Here is a 20,312-nt window from a genome sequence, read left to right as displayed (position 1 = left end):
TAGGTATAGCTGAAAAAGATTAGTAACTTAGAACATTTAAAGGGCAGTCTCTGGAAAAATAAGATGAAAAAAACCAAATTGATTAACATAACTAAAAAAAAAATTGAGATGCACAGAGATTAGTTTTAGAAATCACATCTACCATCTATGATGTGGAGAGTACAAGTAAGAAAATAATTAGTTATATAAGGCTTTAAAAAATAAAGTTGTATTTCACCAAATCAAGAAAGTTCATGGTTTAGAGCAGGAAGACAAGGAGATAGAGTACCTTCAGTCTTAGACTTTTCAGAAATGAAATAAACATCTAAACAGGAGAAACTCTGCTTTAAAATTTTCAAAATAGATATCTGGGCAAAATAGTAGATTAGAGATAACTAAAAATAAAAAGAAAATGTCCAGACTCTAAGATATATACTTACCAAATTAAAGACAGACTAAGAAACATAAAAGCAGAATAAGATCTAAAGAGAGATTCTGGAAAACAAAAAGATGATATTAAAAAAAATTATTTGTAGACATGATGGCTAAAAATTTTCCATAATTGAAGAAACACATGAATTTTTAGATTTGAGACACAAACATATGGCAAGGATAGATGGACAGATAGTAATACAACTGCAGAAATCAAAGACAATGAAAAATTTGAAATTAGCTGAAGGGAAAAGACAGATTATCCATAAACAAATGAAATTCTACAGTGAAAACAGGTATTTACCAGAAGAATTCATGAATAAAAGAGTTTATAACTAAGCGACTTTTCATTTCAAAAAAAAGAGAGATATCCTAAATGTCTACCACCAGGAAATTGAGTAAATAAGTATTTGAATACATGTCTAATCTTATACTATATAGGTGTAAAAATTTAAAAAAAAACTAATGTTTAAAGTGTCAACATAATAATTTTTATGCAGAATTATAGGTACTTACAAATTAAAATAAGTAATTATCTATAAATATGAGTCTGGGCATTTAAATACCCAAGTGAGTTTAGTGAGGTTTCAAACTATGCAGGCTTATGCTATCCGAAACAAGGGTGGGGTTATAAAAGGTTCAGCCAAAAAGTAAAGGCTACTCTGTTTTCCTCTAGCATTGCCCAGGGGAGGTGGGTGCTCGCCAGCGGACACGAGTTTCTGATCAGCCTGACAGACCCCACCCTAAAGTGACCACAGAATCACCTGGCATAGCCTCAAGCATTAAGGTCATTCAATAAACACTCCTCCCAATTACATTCAGTTTGAAGGAGAAATGAAGAAGGAAAAAGAAAAAAATCAAGTAGGAATAAATGTTGAGAATTTCATTGTCATTATTATTTATGTTTCCAGAGTAGTATAAGCATGAGTACTTGCTTAGAAAACAGAGTTACAGAGTGGATGGGGAAAGGATACTTAAAGTAAACCAAAGGAAGGACAATACTGCCTCTAAAATGTGCAGGGCAGGCAGAACAAAGGAAATGAGAAGTAATTTAAAATGCCATAGATATCAAGACCACATCACTGAGAATGATTGTGTATCTAGTTTTTTGTTTAGTGTTGTTTTCGTTTGTTTGTTGTTCTTGTTCAAGTGAAGTAAGAAAATCATGTTACTTTGAGGAGCAGGGGTAAAGGATATGAGAAAAGCAATTATGTTGTTCATATAAGGGAACAAGGAACAAAGACATATCAGAGACAAATACAAAGACATTTGAGAAATCTGACCTACAGCCAGACATCCTGGAATGTGAAGTCAAGTGGGCCTTAGAAAGCATCACAGCAAACAAAGCTAGTGGAGGTGATGGAATTCCAGTTCAGCTATTTCAAATCCTGAAAGATGATGCCGTGAAAGTGCTGCAGTCAATATGCCAGCAAACTTGGAACACTCAGCAGTGGCCACAGGACTGGAAAAGGTCAGTTTTCATTCCAATCCCAAAGAAAGGCAATGCCAAAGAATGCTCAAACTACCGCAAAATTGCACACATCTCACATGCTGGTAAAGTAATGCTCAAAATGCTCCAAGCCAGGCTTCAGCAATATGTGAACCGTGAACTTCTGATGTTCAAGCTGGTTTTAGAAAAGGCAGAGGAACCAGAGATCAAATTGCCAACATCCGCTGGATCATCAAAAAAGCAAGAGAGGTCCAGAAAAACATCTATTTCTGCTTTATTGACTATGCCAAAGCCTTTGACTGTGTGGATCACAATAAACTGTGGAAAATTCTGAAAAAGATGGGAATACCAGACCACCTGACCTGCCTCTTGAGAAATCTGTATGCAGGTCAGGAAGCAACAGTTAGAACTGGACATGGAACAACAGCCTGGTTCCAAATAGGAAAAGCAGTACATCAAGGCTGTATACTGTCACCCTGTTTATTTAACTTATATGCAGAGTACATCATGAGAAACGCTGGACTGGAAGAAGCACAAGCTGGAATCAAGATTGCCAGGAGAAATATCAATAACCTCAGATATGCAGATGACACCACCCTTATGGCAGAAACTGAAAAGGAACTCAAAAGCCTCTTGATGAAAGTGAAAGTGGAGAGTGAAAAAGTTGGCTTAAAGCTCAACATTTAGAAAACGAAGATCGTGGCATCTGGTCCCATCACTTCATGGGAAATAGATGGGGAAACAGTGGAAACAGTGTCAGACTTTATTTTTGGGGGCTCCAAAATTAGTGCAGATGGTGACTGCAGCCATGAAATTAAAAGACGCTTACTCCTTGGAAGAAGTTATGACCAACCTAGATAGCATATTCAAAAACAGAGACATGACTTTGCCAACAAAGGTCCGTCTAGTCAAGGCTATGGTTTTTCCTGTGGTCATGTATGGATGTGAGAGTTGGACTGTGAAGAAGGCTGAGTGCCGAAGAATTGATGCTTTTGAACTGTGGTGTTGGAGAAGACTATTGAGAGTCCGTTGGACTGCAAGGAGATCCAACCAGTCCATTCTGAAGGAGATCAGCCCTGGGATTTCTTTGGAAGGACTGATGGTAAAGCTGAAACTCCAGTACTTTGGCCACCTCATGCGAAGAGTTGACTCATTGGAAAAGACTCTGATGCTGGGAGGGATTGGGGGCAGGAGGAGAAGGGGACGACAGAGGATGAGATGGCTGGATGGCATCACTGACTTGATGGACGAGAGTCTGGGTGAACTCCAGGAGTTGGTGATGGACAGGGAGGCCTGGCGTGCTGCGATTCATGGGGTCGCAAAGAGTCGGACACGACTGAGCAACTGAACTGAACTGAACTGAAAGGTCTAAGTGAAGATAGAGAGAATACATTTTATTGGGTCAGTCTGCATGGTATAATTCTTCTCTAGAAAGTCAGTGCAGTTCAGTCAGTTCAGTCACTCAGTCGTGTCCAACTCTTTACAACCCCATGAATCGAAGCATGCTAGGCCTCCCTGTCCATCACCATCTCCCAGAGTTCACTCAGACTCATGTCCATCGAGTCGGTGATGCCATCCAACCATCTCATCCTCTGTCGTCCCCTTCTCCTCCTGCTTCCAATCCCTCCCAGCATCAGAGTCTTTTCCAATGACTTAACTCTTCGCATGAGGTGGCCAAAGTATTGGAGTTTCAGCTTTAGCATCAGTCCTTCCAAAGTAATCCCAGGGCTGATCTCCTTCAGAATGGACTGGTTGGATCTCCTTGCAGTCCAAGGGACTCTCAAGAGTCTTCTCCAACATCATAGTTCAAAAGCATCAATTCTTCGGCACTCAGCTTTGTTCACCGTCCAACTCTCACATCCATACATGACCACAGGAAAAACCATAGCCTTGACTAGATGGACCTTTGTTGGCAAAGTAATGTCTCTGCTCTAGAAAGTGGCTGATAGCTTTAACCCAAGGTTGGTTGTAAGTAGGGAAGAAAAAATTTTTAAATGTATGGAAAACGAAAAAGTTAGTTAGAAAATAGTTGAGATATTAAATTACAGAGCTTTAGTATATAAGAAAATAAATGAAACTGGATCAAGTGTGCAAGTGCTACTGATATGAGACTGAAAATATCTAGGAAATGAAAATTCTGATGTGATCAAAGTGATAGAAATAAAGAAATGAGAAGTTTGCAAGAATAGGATAATATGATGAGAAATTAACTTCTCTCACACAGATATTCTCTATCTCACCACTGTGTTGGTTTTATCACCTATTAATATTTGGTAGGCTCTTCTTTCTTGAAGACTAGGATCTTATTTCTTGCATTTACTAAACATATCTCCAACCACCTAGAGTGCTTACTCATCAAGAGTATTCAATAATTATTTTTGAATATCTGAATAGTTACTGGAATTAAGATCTCATAGATACTATGAATCTTGGTATAGGTGATGAGCTAGATGAAAAGGTTTGCAAAAGTAAGATGACTTCATCTGAGAGAATTACATGGGAAACAGTGGAGACAGGGTTGAATGGAGTATCTCATTCTTATAAGAAACAGCATGGTATATTAGTTTACATGTAGCCTCTGGAATAGATTTTAAAAACAATGGATTTGGCACTGGCTCCACAATGCCTAATCAGTAGGATATTGTACAATGAACTTGATAATTGTGAGTCCTCATTTTCTTATTCATAGAAAAGATATATCACCTTCATAACATTTTTTGAGGATAAATTAGATCATATGCCTTGTGCCTGGCATATAGGAATGCACACTAGGTATTTTCAAATGCTCCTCAAATCACTGTGATGTAATCTATATCCTCTTTTCATACAATAATATTATTTTGCCAAGATATTAAAGAATTTAAGTTTAATAATATGCCAGCTCGCAAAGTCAAAAAATTGCACCTATTGAGCATTACTAATGTTTCTTTTAGTATTTTTCTCAAGAAGAACATCACCGTGGCAATGATATTGACAGACTCAACTGTGTATTGTATGTAAAGATGTATTTTGCACTACAGAGCTGGTGCTGACACTGTTGGTTTCAGTGCTTAGTAAAACCAACAAGTTCACAAAACACTTCTGAAGTGATAACTCTGTGTCTTTAAACTGGATCTCATCACATTGGAGGTTTTCCTTGATGGCTCAGATGGTAAAGAATCTGCCTGCAATGCAGGAGAACTGGGTTCAGTCCCTGGGTCTGGAAGACCCCTGGAGAAGGAAATGGCAACCCACTCCAGTATTCTTGGCTTCAGAATTCTGTGAATGGAGGAGCCTGGTGAGCTACAGTAGTCCGTAGGGTTGCAGAGTCAGGTACGACTGAGTAACTCACACTTTTACTTTCACGCTTACCTGGTGGTCTGTGGTGGCAGTGAGTGCACTTAGTCATGTCTGACTCTTGCAACGTCATGAACTGTAGCCCACCAGGCTCCTGTGTCCATGGGATTTTTCAGGCAAGGATACTGGAGTGGATTGCCATTTCCTCTAGGGACTGAACCCACATCTGAATCCATTTCCTGCATTGCAGGTGGTTTTTTTTTTTTTTTTACTTGTTAAGCCAGCCCTAGTGGTGTAGTGGTTAAGAATCCACCTGCCAATGCAGGAGACACAGGTATGATCCCTGGGGTCTGGGAAGATATCACATGCTGCAGAACAACTAAGCATGTGTGCCACAACTACGGAGCCTGTGCTCTAGAGCCCAGGGGCCACAGCTACTGAAACCCGCGTGCCTGGAGCCTGTGCTCTGCAACAAGAGAAGCTACCACGAGAAGGCCATGCACCACGAGGAAGAGGAGCCTCTGCTCACCACAACTAGAGAAAGCCTGCACGCAGCAATGAAGACCCAAAGCAGCCAAAAATAAACACATTTTAAAAAGAATGCACATTTTACCTAAAAGTTATGCAATATAAATGTCTTGTTCTTAAGTAAAAAAGATAGTAGTTGCAGAAAAGATATGAGAAGCAGTTGTTTTTTAGCTGGTGCATTCTTTTATTGCACTATTTTCATCACCAATTTTTCACCCTCTCTATGGCTCATGGTTGTCCTGTACCCAAACATCACTTAATACATTTAGAGCAAAACAGAAAAACAAACAAAACAAAAAAACAAAAAAAAACACTTTGAAATACATGGAAATTGTTCATGTGCACAAGAGATGCATGAATAAACAAAAGATGCTATTTCTTCATCCATTTTCCTGGCATACATACAAAAGAAAGCATTTTAGCTTCATCCAGACATAGGACACAATTCAATTATTTTTTTCTATTATTTTTCTAGGAACTGTTTTGTCAAGTAAATTATTGTGTCTTTGCCTGAAATTAAAATGTCAAAGTATTACTTTTTAGAGCACATTAATTTACTGTGCCTTTAACTGAAAAATCATCATACTGGAACAAAAAGAGATTTTGGTAAAAACATAGTAACAATATTCAAGAGCTATTGCAGTAAGTAGTTGTTAGCTGAACAGTTATTATGTTCATAGGCTTGGTTTTCTTTGTTTTTAGCTTTGTATATTTTACTGAAATGTAAAACTGAGTCATAGACATTAATAAAATACCTGTGATATTTTAAGGGAGTACAGATTTCAAAATACTGAGCTCTCTGAAAACAATGCACAGTAACTTTTTCTTAAGAGGGCCACACCGCTATTCCTGGTGGAAAAGGAACAGTTTATCACATGCTTATCATATCTGTTGACATCAGAATTGGAGAAGTCAAAGATTTCTTTGCTTTCACTAAGGACTCAGAAACTAGTGAGAAAGGGCTGAAAGTTTTGTTTGAGGACTACTGCTGCTGCTGCTGCTAAGTCGCTTCAGTCGTGTCCTACTCTGTGCGACCCCATAGACGGCAGCCCACCAGGCTCCCCCATCCCTGGGATTCTCCAGGCAAGAACACTGGAGTGGGTTGCCATTTCCTTCTCCAATGCATGAAAGTAAAGAGTGAAAGTGAAGTCACTCAGTCGAGTCCGACCCTCAGCGACTCCATGGACTGCAGCCTTCCAGGCTCCTCCATCCATGGGATTTTCCAGGCACGAGTACTGGAGTAGGGTGCCATTGCCTTCTCCGAGGACTACTGCTAGCTAGGTACAATTACTTTTTGTTAAGTTTATCTGAAGATTAAATAATATGTTGCTTCCTGATCCTACACTGCTTACATGACACACTTAGTCACAACAGCTGTCAGGAAAGAGCTCATGTCCGCTTTATCAATTTATTATCAAGAAGATCAATAGGATTAGAGTAGAGATTTTATCCACTTCAGGCTTAGGAACGTTGTGCACAGTGTTGCTATAGGCAGGGCATAGTCGTCACTGACCTATGAGATGAATATACTGTTTTTCCTTGCGATCAGAATACTTTCAGCATCACAAAATTTGCATGTCAAATTAATTTATGCTCTCTTCACCTCACACTGATTAAGACAAATTAAGTTTCACACTCATCACCTAGAGCAATTAATAAGTAGTAGTATCAAATCCAATGACTTTCCTCCACTATAATTCTTTAAACTGTTCTTTCCACAATGCCTTCTTAATAGAAGCCTATAGTATTCATTGTAAAGCAATCATGTGAAATGAAAGTGCTCACAGCATGTCTCAGATTTTCTCAGTGTTGGAAGATACAGTCTGGGAACACATATGTATTTTATAGCTAACTGGGTTTCAAAGATGGATTCAATAATTAAACAAGTGTGGTCTTAAACATCTTAAACATTCTATAAATTTGCATCAAGGAAACCCAGAGGCATATCATCAATCCCTGAATTCTATTCATTTACATTAAAAAAAAAATAAGTAGAGGAAGCACATCAAAGCAAATCCTAATATGAACAAAACATTAGGTTTTAAACTGCTCTACTTAAAAATATTATGTTTTCTATTGCCTTGAAAGGGAGTTAATGAAGGAAGAATTTTGCTGAGAGTCTATATTTTAAGTGTTCTTATAAAATTCCCTTTATGTTAAGGTTTCATAAACATAAAAACATGGAGAGATACCATGAGAGACCTATAATAAAGCATATGTTAAATATCATAGGGGAAATACATTTTATTAATATACAAATACGGTTTTTATATTTTATGATATTATTAAAGAACATGAGGATGATATGGTAATAAAAAGTCAAATTAAACTGTTTTATAAAGTTATAAACAAAAATTATTAAAACCTACATAAAATAAGACTGCAAATAAACACTCTTTATCTTTGTTATTTGGAAAGCATTTGCTAATTCATTAAGATAATATGTTCTCCTGTAAGCACAGAAATTTGTTTGTAAGAGAGGGAGTATGGGGGGGAGGGGAGAATAATTAGAAAGGATTCCATCAAAATATCAAAGGCAAACTCCAAAAATGGTCTCCAGTTTATCCACACCATAAGCATAACGATATTGTGGAATGTTATGATACTTTGTGGTTTTCTATCTTTCCATCTGGACACTAATCTGGAAACTAAACTTGAGGATCAAATCAATAATTTTCATTCCTTTGTCTGATTATCTTCTACCCTCGATGCTTGTAAAATGTTAAACCTCAAGAAATATCCTCTTTATTCAGTTACTAAAACTAGATGTTCATTTACATTGTGCCTTGTTATGAACCAAATGCTTGTGTCTCCCAAAATTCATATTTTGAAGCCCTAACTTCCCACTATGATGGTATTTGGAGATGGATCCCTTGGGGGGTAATTAGGTTTAGATGAGGTCATGAATCCACTGAGGAATTAGTGTCCTTATAAGAAAAACATTACAAATAAATGAAGAAAAATATTTACCTCTGCCCTGTGAGGATACAGCTAGATGGTGGTCATCTATAAACAAGGAAAAAAGCTCTTACCAGGAATTGAATCTGTCAGCAGCCTCTCAGCTATCTATGGTACGTTGTTATGGCTGTCTGAGCTAAGACATGTTTGATCCTTAAATATAAAAATCTTACTTTTTTATTTAGTCATTATGTGTGTACTCAGCCACATCTGACCCTTTGCGACGCTATGGTCGCCCCATGGACTACAGCCCTCCAGGCTCCTCTGTTCCTGGGATTGTCCTGACAAGAATACTGGAGTGGGCTGCCATTTCTTCCTCCAGGGTATCTTCTAGGCTTAGGCATTGAACTGAGTCTCCTGCAGCTCCTGCATTGGCAAGTGGATTGTTTACCACTGAGCCATCCTGGAAGCACAGTCACTGTGCTTTCCTTCAAATGACATCCATTTCATGTACTCAATTACACTTCCATTTTTTAGCCAACAGGGAAGGGATCTAGAATATTCCTATTATCATCAAATATTAATACTAATTCTGATACTATATTCTATACCCTAGTCTTACAGAAGAGACCCAATGTCAGTTAAAATTTTCATAACATTTTCTGTCTTTTTCAACTGCAGAACATAGTAATCTACCTGTAAGTTAGAATATTTTTAATAACAAGTGTTTGGAAGACACCAAAATATTTTTCTTAATTTATATTTTCTTGGTATGTTATTATCTTTATTTATATTTAGTTTTTTATACTACTTCAATATTGAAAGGATTCAACCATTATTATTGATGAACTTGCAAATTAGCTGGATCATTTCAGCTTAGTAATAATTTCAATCCCTTGAGCTTGTATCTCTATGGATCTCTATGAAATTTTCTTTTTGTATTTTTATATAAATCACTTCATAATTTTACTTTATGTTTTAAATGTTTATTTATGTATTTATTAAATCGTCTCACTTGAAAGATTTATTTATTTATTTATTTGGCTGCACTGGGTCTTCATTGCTGGGGGTGGGCTTTCTCTAGTTGTGGTGAGTGGGGGCCACTTTCTAGTGGCGGTGTGGGCTTCTCATCGTGGTGGCTCCTCATTGTGGAGGACAGGTGTTGTGGTGTGCACGCTTCAGTAGTCATGGCATGTGGACTTAGCAGTGGTGCTGCATGGGCTTAGTCACCTCTCAACACGTGGGATCCTTCCGGACCAGGGATCAGACCCGTGTTCTCCGAATCAGCAGGCACTCTCAACCAGGGGACCACCAGGGAAGCCCTGATTTTTTGAATGTATTTTGACCATGCTGTATCTTTCTCATTCTTTGTTGCGGTATGTGAACTTTCTCTAATTGTGGTGCACAGGCTTCTCCTCTTGGGAAGCAGGGGCTCTAGGGTGTGCAAGCTCAGTAGTTGTGGTACACAGGCTCTCCAATTGTGGTTGCTGGTTGAGTTGCTCTATGGCATCTGGGATCTTAGTCCCTGACCCACAGCCCATGCATTGGTCCATCTTAACCACTGGACCACCAGGGAAATCCCCTGCAATTTTAATAGACATACAAATTAAGCACACTGTAATGCTTTATTTTCAATATTCTATTAAGGTCTCATTTGTTCTCTTTCGTACTAAGATGCAGGAAAATTTAAACACATAAGAATATATTGTGCTAAGGATACAAATGAAGAATATTCATTAAATTTCTAGGACAAATAAGGGCTTCAAGAGTACACTTTTTTCCATCTTTTATCTCTGGTATAAGTAACAGTAACTGATATATACTAGGTTCTTAATATATTTTCTAATGAGTAAGTAACAAAAAGTACAAGACACTTTACAAGATGTGATATATTAATAACTGAACACACTGAAGACTCAATCTTCAAAGAATTTATAGTCTAAGAAAAGATTTCATAGATACTTAGAGCTAATTACACTAATTAATACTGAGAATAAAATACAAATCTATGAAATTTAGATAAACACAAGTCCATATTTTAAAGCATTAAAATGATAGGCCTAAAATATACTACTGAAAAATCAGAACTTTTCTTTATAACTTTGAGTAGTCAATGCAGGTCTGAAATTGTACTGTGGAGCTGTGAAGTCATGGAGCAACTACAGTGATCCTGAACTAGACCAGAGCATAAGTAGATATGTCCTGCTATCCAACACTGGGAATAACGTTTACTCTGAATCATTTACCAAGTTGTTTCCTATTAATGCAATTCAAATGATAATATCAAATTGCTACATGTAGTAGGTCTTTCCTGGTGGCTTAGTTGGTAAAGAATTGGCCTACAATGCAGGAGACCCAGTTTTGATCCCTGGATTGGAAAGATCCCCTGGAGAAAGAAATGGCAACCCACTCCAGTATTCTTGTCTGGAAAATCCCATGGACAGAGGAGCCTGATAGTGATAATATCAAATTCCAACATGTAGTGAGAGATTTAATATTCCTTGCTTTAGAATTAGGTTAAGAAGAAGAAAGCATTTCTGAAATGGCAGAGTAAGGATCTCTGAAAAACTGTTCCTTTGTAGAAACCAAGCAGAAGACAAAAAAAAAAAAAAAGTTTGTCAAAATCAGCTCTTTCAAAATTCTGGAAATCAAAAGAAGCTTTAAAAATCCATGAAGGGTTTATACCAAAAACCAAAAAAACAATAGCAAAAAAAAAAACACCTAAAAAACAGCTAAATCTCAGTAAGAACAATAAATATGATGTTTTAACTTGCCCTATCATATTTTCCTCTTGCCAGCTCTGTGGTAGCCTTAAAAACCAGCCGTCTAATGGACATGGAGCTGCCATAAAAGACACAGAGAATTGTCACCAGTTTATCTATCTAGTATTGGGTTTTCCCTGGTGGCTCAGGTGGTAAAGAATCAGCTGCAATGCAAGAGATCCAGGTTTGATCCCAGAGTTAGGAATATCCCCTGGAAAAGGGAATTAGCTACCCACTCCAGTATTCTAGCTTGGAGAATTCCATGGACAGAGGAGCCTGGTAGGCTACAGTCCACAGGTCACAAAGAATCAAAATCAACTGAGTCTCTTTCACTTTGCAGTATTTATCTAGTAGATCTCAGGAAAAGTTCCCCTCACAAAGCTTTTCATCTGATCTGAATTGGAGCTTTCTAGTGGGAAAACTCTACCCTAGAGTGTTTGCCAAAAACAACCAGCATCAACTGTTTACTCTTGAAGTTGCCAGACAAAGTGACACTGGTTTAATCAAATAAGAGTGTAGCCAAAGAACTTAAAAGGAAAATATGTATTATGAGATGTCTATATGGGGCTTTGATAGGCTCCAAATTATTCCTGGGTATGTGTTTATGTCCCAGAATACCTAAGTGTTTCCTAACCTCTCACCTCTAGTTGAGGATCTACACAATCTAGAAATGAAGGATAAGGCATAAAATTCAGCAGGAGACTTAAAATCACACCCCATCAAACACAGAAAGCCTCTCTGCAAAGGTTGGGAGACTTACCGGTTCAAGGCATTTAATAAAATCTCTATTCCATCATTAGTTGACAACTAAGTTAGCTGAAACTTCAGTGGCCACACATGACAAAAAATATAAGCTTCATAGAATTAATCTAGGAAAATCACTGACAAATAACAACAACAAACTCTGATGATGAATAGAAATCTCATTTCCAGAGTATCCATATTATTTCAAGTATTCAGTTTCCTATTTAAAAATATGCAATATACAAAGGGAAAAAAATGTATGGCCCATACAAAGAAAGAAAAAAAATTAATCCAACAAAAAAAAATTATCTTTTAGGAAAACCAGGTGTTGGACTTACTAGAAAAATTGTATAAATATGCTATTATAAATACTTTCAAAAAGTAAAGGAAGTCATGTCTGAAGAATTAAAGAAAAGTATGAGAACAATATCTGACTGTATACAAAATATCAAGAGGTAAAAACAATTAAATATTGAAATAAAAATCCATTAGAAATACTCAAAAACAGATTTAAGCTGACAGGAGATTAACACTGCTGCTAAGTCACTTCAGTTGTGTCCGACTCTGTGCGACCCCATAGATGGCAGCCCACCAGGCTCCCCCGTCCCTGGGATTCTCCAGGCAAGAACACTGGAGTGGGTTGCCATTTCCTTCTCCAATGCAGGCAAGTGAAAAATGAAAGGGAAGTCACTCAGTCACGTCCAACTCTAGCGACCCCATGGACTGCAGTGAATCGGGCTCCTCCATCCATGGGATTTTCCAGGCAAAAGTACTGGAGTGGGGTGCCATTGCTTTCTCCAGATTAACACTGAAGGTAGGTCAATTAAGATTTTTTCAATTATTTCTGAGGAAGAGAAAGAGGAAAGAATACATAAAATTAACCAGCTTCAAAGAACTCTTGAACACCTTGAAATGTACCAACATGTGCATAATAGTAGTCAAGAAGTGGAGTCCAGAAAAGAGGAACAGAAAGAACATTAGAAACATGATGTTTCTAATCATGGGAAAGTGAAAATTTTCCCAATTTGATAAAAGATATTCATCTGCATTATCTGAGAACCTCAATCAACTTCAAATAGGTTAAACTCAAGATATCCATACCCAAATACATCCTAGTCAAGTTGTGAAAGGTCAAAAATACAGAAGGGATCTTGAAGTCAGCAAGAGGGGAAAAAATCATATACAAGGTATCTTCAATAAGATTAAGAGTTGACTTTGCATCAGAAAGAGTGGAAGCCAGAAGGCAAAGTCTGAAAGGGGATATTAACCAAGAATTCTATATCTAGCTTCTGGGCACAGAATTTGTGTGTAGTATTGAAATTAAGTTGACATTAAACTAGACTATTATAAATTAAGATGTTACTTGTAATCCTCAGACAACAATTTTAAAAGATATATCAAACTACAATAAATCAACAACAAAGAAATGAATATAGTACCCAAGAAAAATATCTATTTAGCATCAAAGAAGGCAGTAATGAAGGAATAGAGGACTGATGAAGATATAAGGCACATAGAAACAAATTACAAAAGAGCAGATCTAAACTTTATCATATTAGTAATTACACTAAATGTAAGTAGATTAAGCATTCCAAACAAAAGATAAGAATTGGCTGAATTTTTAAAAAAGGATCCAATTTTGACCTGCCTATAAGAGACACCCTTTATATACAAAGACACAGACTGAAGATAAAAGAACGGAAAAAGATATATCATGCAAACAATAAACCAAAGAGAGTTGAAGTGGCTATATTATTGATAATTTCAGATTCAATAAACTTTCAGGCAAAAATTGTTACTAGGAAAAAAAAAAAAAACATTTTACAGTGAAAAGGGGACCAATCATCAAGAAGACATAACAATTATAAACACATATGTACTTAGTAACAGAACCCACAAAATGCATGAATTGAAAACTGACATAAATGAAGGGATAGATGGACAATTAAACAGTAGTTGGAGAAGCTTCAATACTCCACTTTGAATAATAGAGAGCAAGACTCAGCGTAAGATTAACAAGGAAACAGAAGACTTGAACAACACAATGAACGAAGCAGATCTAAGACACAACTATAAAACACTCACCCAACAACAGAAGTAAACATTTTTAAGCACATATAGCACATTCCCAAATATAGATCATATATTAGGCCATAAAGGAAGCCTTACTAAATGTAAAGTGCTATTTATTACAAAATTAAGATGGCATAAATCATGAAAAATGTGTTCTCTTACTACAGTGAAATGACATTAGAAATAACACATACAAACTAGAGAATTTCAGAAATGTGTAGAAACTGAACAATGTAGTCAAATTCCCAGTGGGTTAAAGAAAAATAAAAAATACTTTGAGATGCATGAAGATGAATATACAACATGACAAAAATTAAGGAATTCACTTAAAACTATGTGTGGAGAGAATTATTATTTATGAATACCGAGAGGCCTCCCTGGTGCCTCACTGGTAAAGAATCCACCGGCAATGCAGGAGATGCTGGAGACACGGGTTTAATTTCTGGATTGGGAAGATTCCCTGGAGGAAGAAATGGTAACCCACTCCAGTATTCTTGCCTGGATAATCCCTTGGACAGAGGAACCTGGTGGGCTGTACAGTCCATGGGGTCACAAAGAGTCAGACACAATGGAGCACACACATGAATAAAACAGAAAGATATCTAATCAACTTCACCTTCCACATTAATAAATTAGTAAAAAAGCAATGTAAGCCCAAAGTAAGTACAAGGAAGGAAATAATAGAAATTAGAATGGAAATAAACCAGAAAATAGAAAAAAAAAAATTCACTGGAATCAAAAGTTGGTTCACTAATCTTTCATTATTGAACCAAAGAATGAGAGACAGAATGTGGGAGAGAGTAATCAAACTACTAAAATAAGTACTTAGAAAGTAGTTGTTACTACTGACTTTATAGAGGTAAAAATTATAAGAATACTATAATCAACTGTATGTCAACAAAGTAGAAAGGAAATTTTCCTAGAAACAGACTACTGAAAGTGACTCAATATACAATATGAAACCTGAAATAAATTGTAACAAACAAAGAAATTAAATTTGTAATTTAGAAACTTTCCACAGAGAAAAACCCACATCAAGATGGTTCACTGGTGAATCTTACTAAACATTTAAAGAATCAACACCAATTTTTCAAGTAATCTTCACGTTATCATCCAAATAAAAGAAGAGGAAGAACTATATCCCAACTCATTCTATTAGGTCAATCAGTTCAATTCAATTCATTCACTCAGTCGTGTCCGACTCTTTGCGACCCCATGAATCGCAGCACGCCAGGCCTCCCTGTCCATCACCAACTCCCGGAGTTCACCCAGACTCACGTCCATCGAGTCAGTGATGCCATCCAGCCATCTCATCCTCTGTCGTCCCCTTCTCCTCCTGCCCACAATCCCTCCCAGCATCAGAGTCTTTTCCAAAGAGTCAACTCTTCGTATGAGGTGGCCAAAGTACTGGAGTTTCAGCTTTAGCATCATTCCTTCCAAAGAAATCCCAGGGCTGATCTCCTTCAGAATGAACTGGTTGGATCTTCTTGCAGTCCAAGGGACTCTCAAGAGTCTTCTCCAACACCACAGTTCAAAAGCATCAATTCTTCGGCGCTCAGCCTTCTTCACAGTCCAACTCTCACATCCATACATGACCACAGGAAAAACCATAGCGTTGACTAGACGGACCTTTGTGGCCAAGTAATGTCTCTGCGTTTGAATATGCTGTCTAGGTTGGTCATAACTTTGCTTCCAAGGAGTAAGCGTCTTTTGATTTCATTGCTGCAGTCACCATCTGCAGTGATTTTGGAGCCCAAAAAAATAAAGTCAGTAAATAATATTAGGTCAATATGACCATACTAAAACCAGACCAAGAAATCATAAGAAAAGAAAGCTGTACACCAATATTCCTGTGAACATATATGCAGAAATTCTCAAAAAATACTAGCAAACAAAATTTGATAGCATATTAAACTAATTATGACACTGACTGTAAACAATGCAGCTGACATCTTACTTAGTGGTAAGAGGTTTTCTCTTCTAGAGAACAATTCAATAGTCACCTCTCTATCCATTCCTATTCAGTAGTATGTGAGAAGTTGTAGCTATTACAGTAAGACTACAAATGTAATTTTAATATATGCAGATTGAAAAGGAAGAAATAAAACAGTCTTTATTTGCATACAACATGACTGTCTATGTAGAAAACTCCAAAGAATCTTCAAACAAACCTTGAAACTATGTAAGTATAGCAAGGTCCCAGGATGCATGGTCATTCTATAAAGCTCTATTGCTTTTATATATGCCAGCAATGAGGAACTGGAACTTGAAATTCAAAAAAAATCAACCAAAGAATGAAACACTTAAGGGTAAATTTAAAAAGTATGCATGGTATCAGTATGCAGAAAACAACAACACACTGAGGAAAGAAATCAATATATAAATAAATGAGATAATCCATGTTCATGAATTAAATAACCCAACACTGATCATTGTTCATCTATACATTCAAAGCTATCCTTATCAAAATCTCAGTTGCATTTCTGCAAGAATTGGCAAAGTGATCCTAATATTTATATGGAAATTCAAGAGACCCAGAATAGCCCAAATCATTTGGAAAAACAAAACTGGGAGAGTCATTCTATCTGACTTTAAAACTTACTACAAAGGTAGAGTGATCAAGAGAGTGTGGTATATATATAAAGGTACATATAAGTGGTCAGTTCAGAAAGGGGAACATATAGATTAATTTGTGGTTAATTGATTTTTGACATAGGTACCGAGACAACCAAACCAGGGAAAGAAAAACCTTCTGAACTATTGAATTGTGTGAGGACAACTGCATAGCAACATGAAAATAATGAATCTGGACTACCCACCTCACACCATAAAAAGTATTAACTACAAATGGCTCACAGGCCTAAATGAAAGAGCTAAAACTATAAAACTCAGAAGAAACCATGATCTTTGTGATTTTAGATTAGACGATGATTTCTGATCATCGTCTAATCTAATATAATCATTAGACAATGATTTCCTAGATTATAATACCAAAAGCACAAGTAACAAAAGAAAATATAAATAAGTTCGTTTCAATCAAAATAAAATTTCTTTTTCATATCATATATCGACTATTTTTTTAAGATTATTTTCCCATATAGGACAATAGAGTATTGAGTAGAATTACCTGTGTTATACAGCAGGTTCTTATTAGTGATCTATTTTATATATAGTAGTGTATATATGTCAATCCCAATCTCCCAATTTATTCCTCCCCATTCCTCATACCCTGGTAACCATAAATTTGTTTTCTGTATTTGTGAGTCTACTTCTGTTTTGTAAACAAATTCATCTGTACCCATGTTTTTTGATTCCACATGTGAAATCATATGTTATTTGTCTTTCTGTGTCTGAGTTACTTCACTTAGTGTAACTGATTCACTTTGCTGTATACCTGAAACTAACACAACACTGTATATAAACTATACTCCAATAAAAATTAAAAAAGAAATAAAACTCTTAGAAGAAAATATAGGGCATAAAGTTCATGATATTGGATTTGGCAATGATCTCCTGGGTATGACACAAAGGATGCAGAAAAAAAAAAAAAAGTAGACAAATTGGGCTTCAATAAAATGAAAAACTCCTGTATCAAAGGGCACAATTAACAGAGTAAAAAGGCCATCCATGGAATGGGAGAAAATACTTATTTATGTATATCTGGTAAGGGATTACTATGCAGAATGTATAGAAACTCCAACAAAAAAATCAAGCAATTCAATTCAAAAATTGGCAAAGGACTTGACTAGATTATTCTCCAAAGAAGACATACAAATGGTCAACAAACACATGCAAAAATGCTCAACAATTTTATTCATTAGGAAGATGCAAATCGAAATCACATTGATGTACCACTTCACATCTGTTAGGATAACTGCATCAACAGTGTTGGCAAGGATGCAGACCTATATGAGGTATCTAGAGTAATAGTCATGGAGACAAAAAGTAAAATGATGCTTGCCAGGAGTTAGAAGGAGGGGGGAGTGGGGAGTTTATCAATGAATGAATATGGAGTTTTAGTCTTAGCAAGATGAGAAGAGTTCTGAAGAGATGGTGATGGTTGCACAATATGAATGCACTTAATACCACTGAACTGTATACTTTAAAATGGTTAAGGTGGTACATTTTATGTTATGTGTATTTTACCACAATAAAAAAAAACTGAGGAAATGAAATTTCTTTTTCTGATTCAAAGGACACCACCAAGAATGTGATAAGACAAGGCATTTATATCCAGAATATAAAAAGAACTCTTACAATCCAATAATACAAAACAAACCAATTAAAAAAATAGGCAAAGATTTTGAACAGGTTCTATTTCAAAGAAGACAGACAAACGGCTAATAACTGCACCAAAGATGTTCAATATCATTAGTCGCTGCTGCTGCTGCTGCTACTGCTGCTGCTAAGTTGCTTCAGTCGTGTCCGACTCTGTGCGACCCCATAGACGGCATCCCACCAGGCTCCCCCGTCCCTGGGATTCTCCAGGCAAGAATACTGGAGTGGGTTGCCATTTCCTTCTCCAATCATTAGTCGTTAGGGAGTTGCAAATGAAACCAGCAATGAGATACCCACTAAGATGGTTAAAATTAAAAAGAGAGGCAATAACAAGTGTAAACAAGAATGTGGAGAAATTATAAACCTCATATATTGATGATGAGAGTGTAAAATGGTTTAGCTGCTTTGGGAGACAGTTTGGCATTTCCTCAAAATATTAGATGTAAGTTATAGTATAAACCAGAAAATTCACTCCTAGAAATATATCAAAGATAAATTTTAAAAAATGTATACATTAAAGACCACGTACTTGATTGCTCATGAAGTCCTTGTTTATAATGATTCAAAAGTGGAAACAAACAACAGTTCATAAAATAATGAATGGGTAAACAAAATGTGGTATACTCATACAATGTAATATTATTTTGCTACAAAAAGGAATGAAGTATTGATACATGCTACCATATAAATAAACCTTGAAAACATCCTAAGTGAAATAAGCCAGTCACAACAGAGCACATATTATATGATTCAACATATACGAAATTTCCAGAATAATAAAATCCATAAGGACAGTAAGTAGATTATATGTCAGAGCTGGGGAGATAGAAAGTGAATAATATACATGTGATTTATTTTAGGGGTAATAAAAAAAAGTTCTAAAATTAGACAGTAGTGATCATTGCAGAACTCTGTGAATATACCAAAAACCAATGAGCTGTGCACTTTGAAAGGGTAATCTTTATGGTATGTGAATCCTAGCTAGCAAGTTAGCTAACTACCTGTTTAAAAGGAATAGAGAAGATGAGAGGAAGGCAGCTACAGTTCTCTTGTACTTGAGGTTAGATCCTCCTATAATTGCTCGAGTTTCCATAATGACAAAACAACCACTACCATGTTCATTTTCTGATCATGTGCAGCCAAAATATTGCATATTTATAACAAAGCACATACACGATTTGCTATGTTTGAAGAATGTTATGTCAAAAAAAATTAAGTTAACAATAAGTCAAAAGCAACTTCTGAATAAGAAGTACAGGTAACAAATTTAATTACAACAGGACATGAGATGATACTGTCAGCTCCCTGCTTTGATCCACCAGGGAGAAAAGGGAGCCAAAAACAAGGAAGACTAGAAACACTGACCTGTATACTCGAACCTTGGCTGATGATTTTAAACATTTCCAAAGACGAGCTCTCATATGTTTCCAGCATCAGAGCTTCTAAGGTAAGGAGGAGAATTTCTGGATAGGAGACAAGGAGAAGACATGTTTTGCTATGGACACAAAATAACCTCCAGGGCAAGAATCAATAAAAATACATCAAATGAGAAAGGAAAATAAAGTGTTAGGAAAGATTGCTTAAACTGTTTTCATTTGCAATTGCTTTTTCATATAATCTATACCAGAATGATTGCTTTCCCTATCATGTAGCTTACGGTGAATTGCAGACCATTGTTGTTTAGTCACTAAGTCCTTTTTGACTCTTTGCAATCCCATGGACCACAGCACTCCAGGCTTCCCTGTCTTTCAATATCTCCCAGAGTTTGGTCAAACTCATGTCCATTGAGTTGGTGACGCCAGCAAACTATCTCATCCTCAGTTGCCCCCCTCACCTCCTGCCCTGAATTTTCCCCAGCATCAGGGTCTTTTCCAATGAGCTGGCTCTTTGCA

General features: G+C 36.5%; 1 long non-coding RNA gene across 1 annotated transcript in view; it reads right to left on the bottom strand.

Annotated features, from left to right (window-relative positions):
- Window positions 1–20,312, bottom strand: part of LOC139178355 (uncharacterized) — a 112,524-nt gene that overhangs the window by 31,311 nt on the left and 60,901 nt on the right. Inside the window, exon 4 of the long non-coding RNA XR_011562774.1 lies at window positions 19,786–19,883. This is a non-coding gene — a long non-coding RNA (uncharacterized lncRNA). The remainder of the gene's footprint in view (window positions 1–19,785; window positions 19,884–20,312) is intronic.

Source organism: Bos indicus, chromosome 21 (genome assembly GCF_029378745.1).
Source record: "Bos indicus isolate NIAB-ARS_2022 breed Sahiwal x Tharparkar chromosome 21, NIAB-ARS_B.indTharparkar_mat_pri_1.0, whole genome shotgun sequence".
NCBI lineage: Eukaryota > Metazoa > Chordata > Mammalia > Artiodactyla > Bovidae > Bos > Bos indicus.
This window is presented reverse-complemented; position numbering and strand designations above follow the sequence as displayed.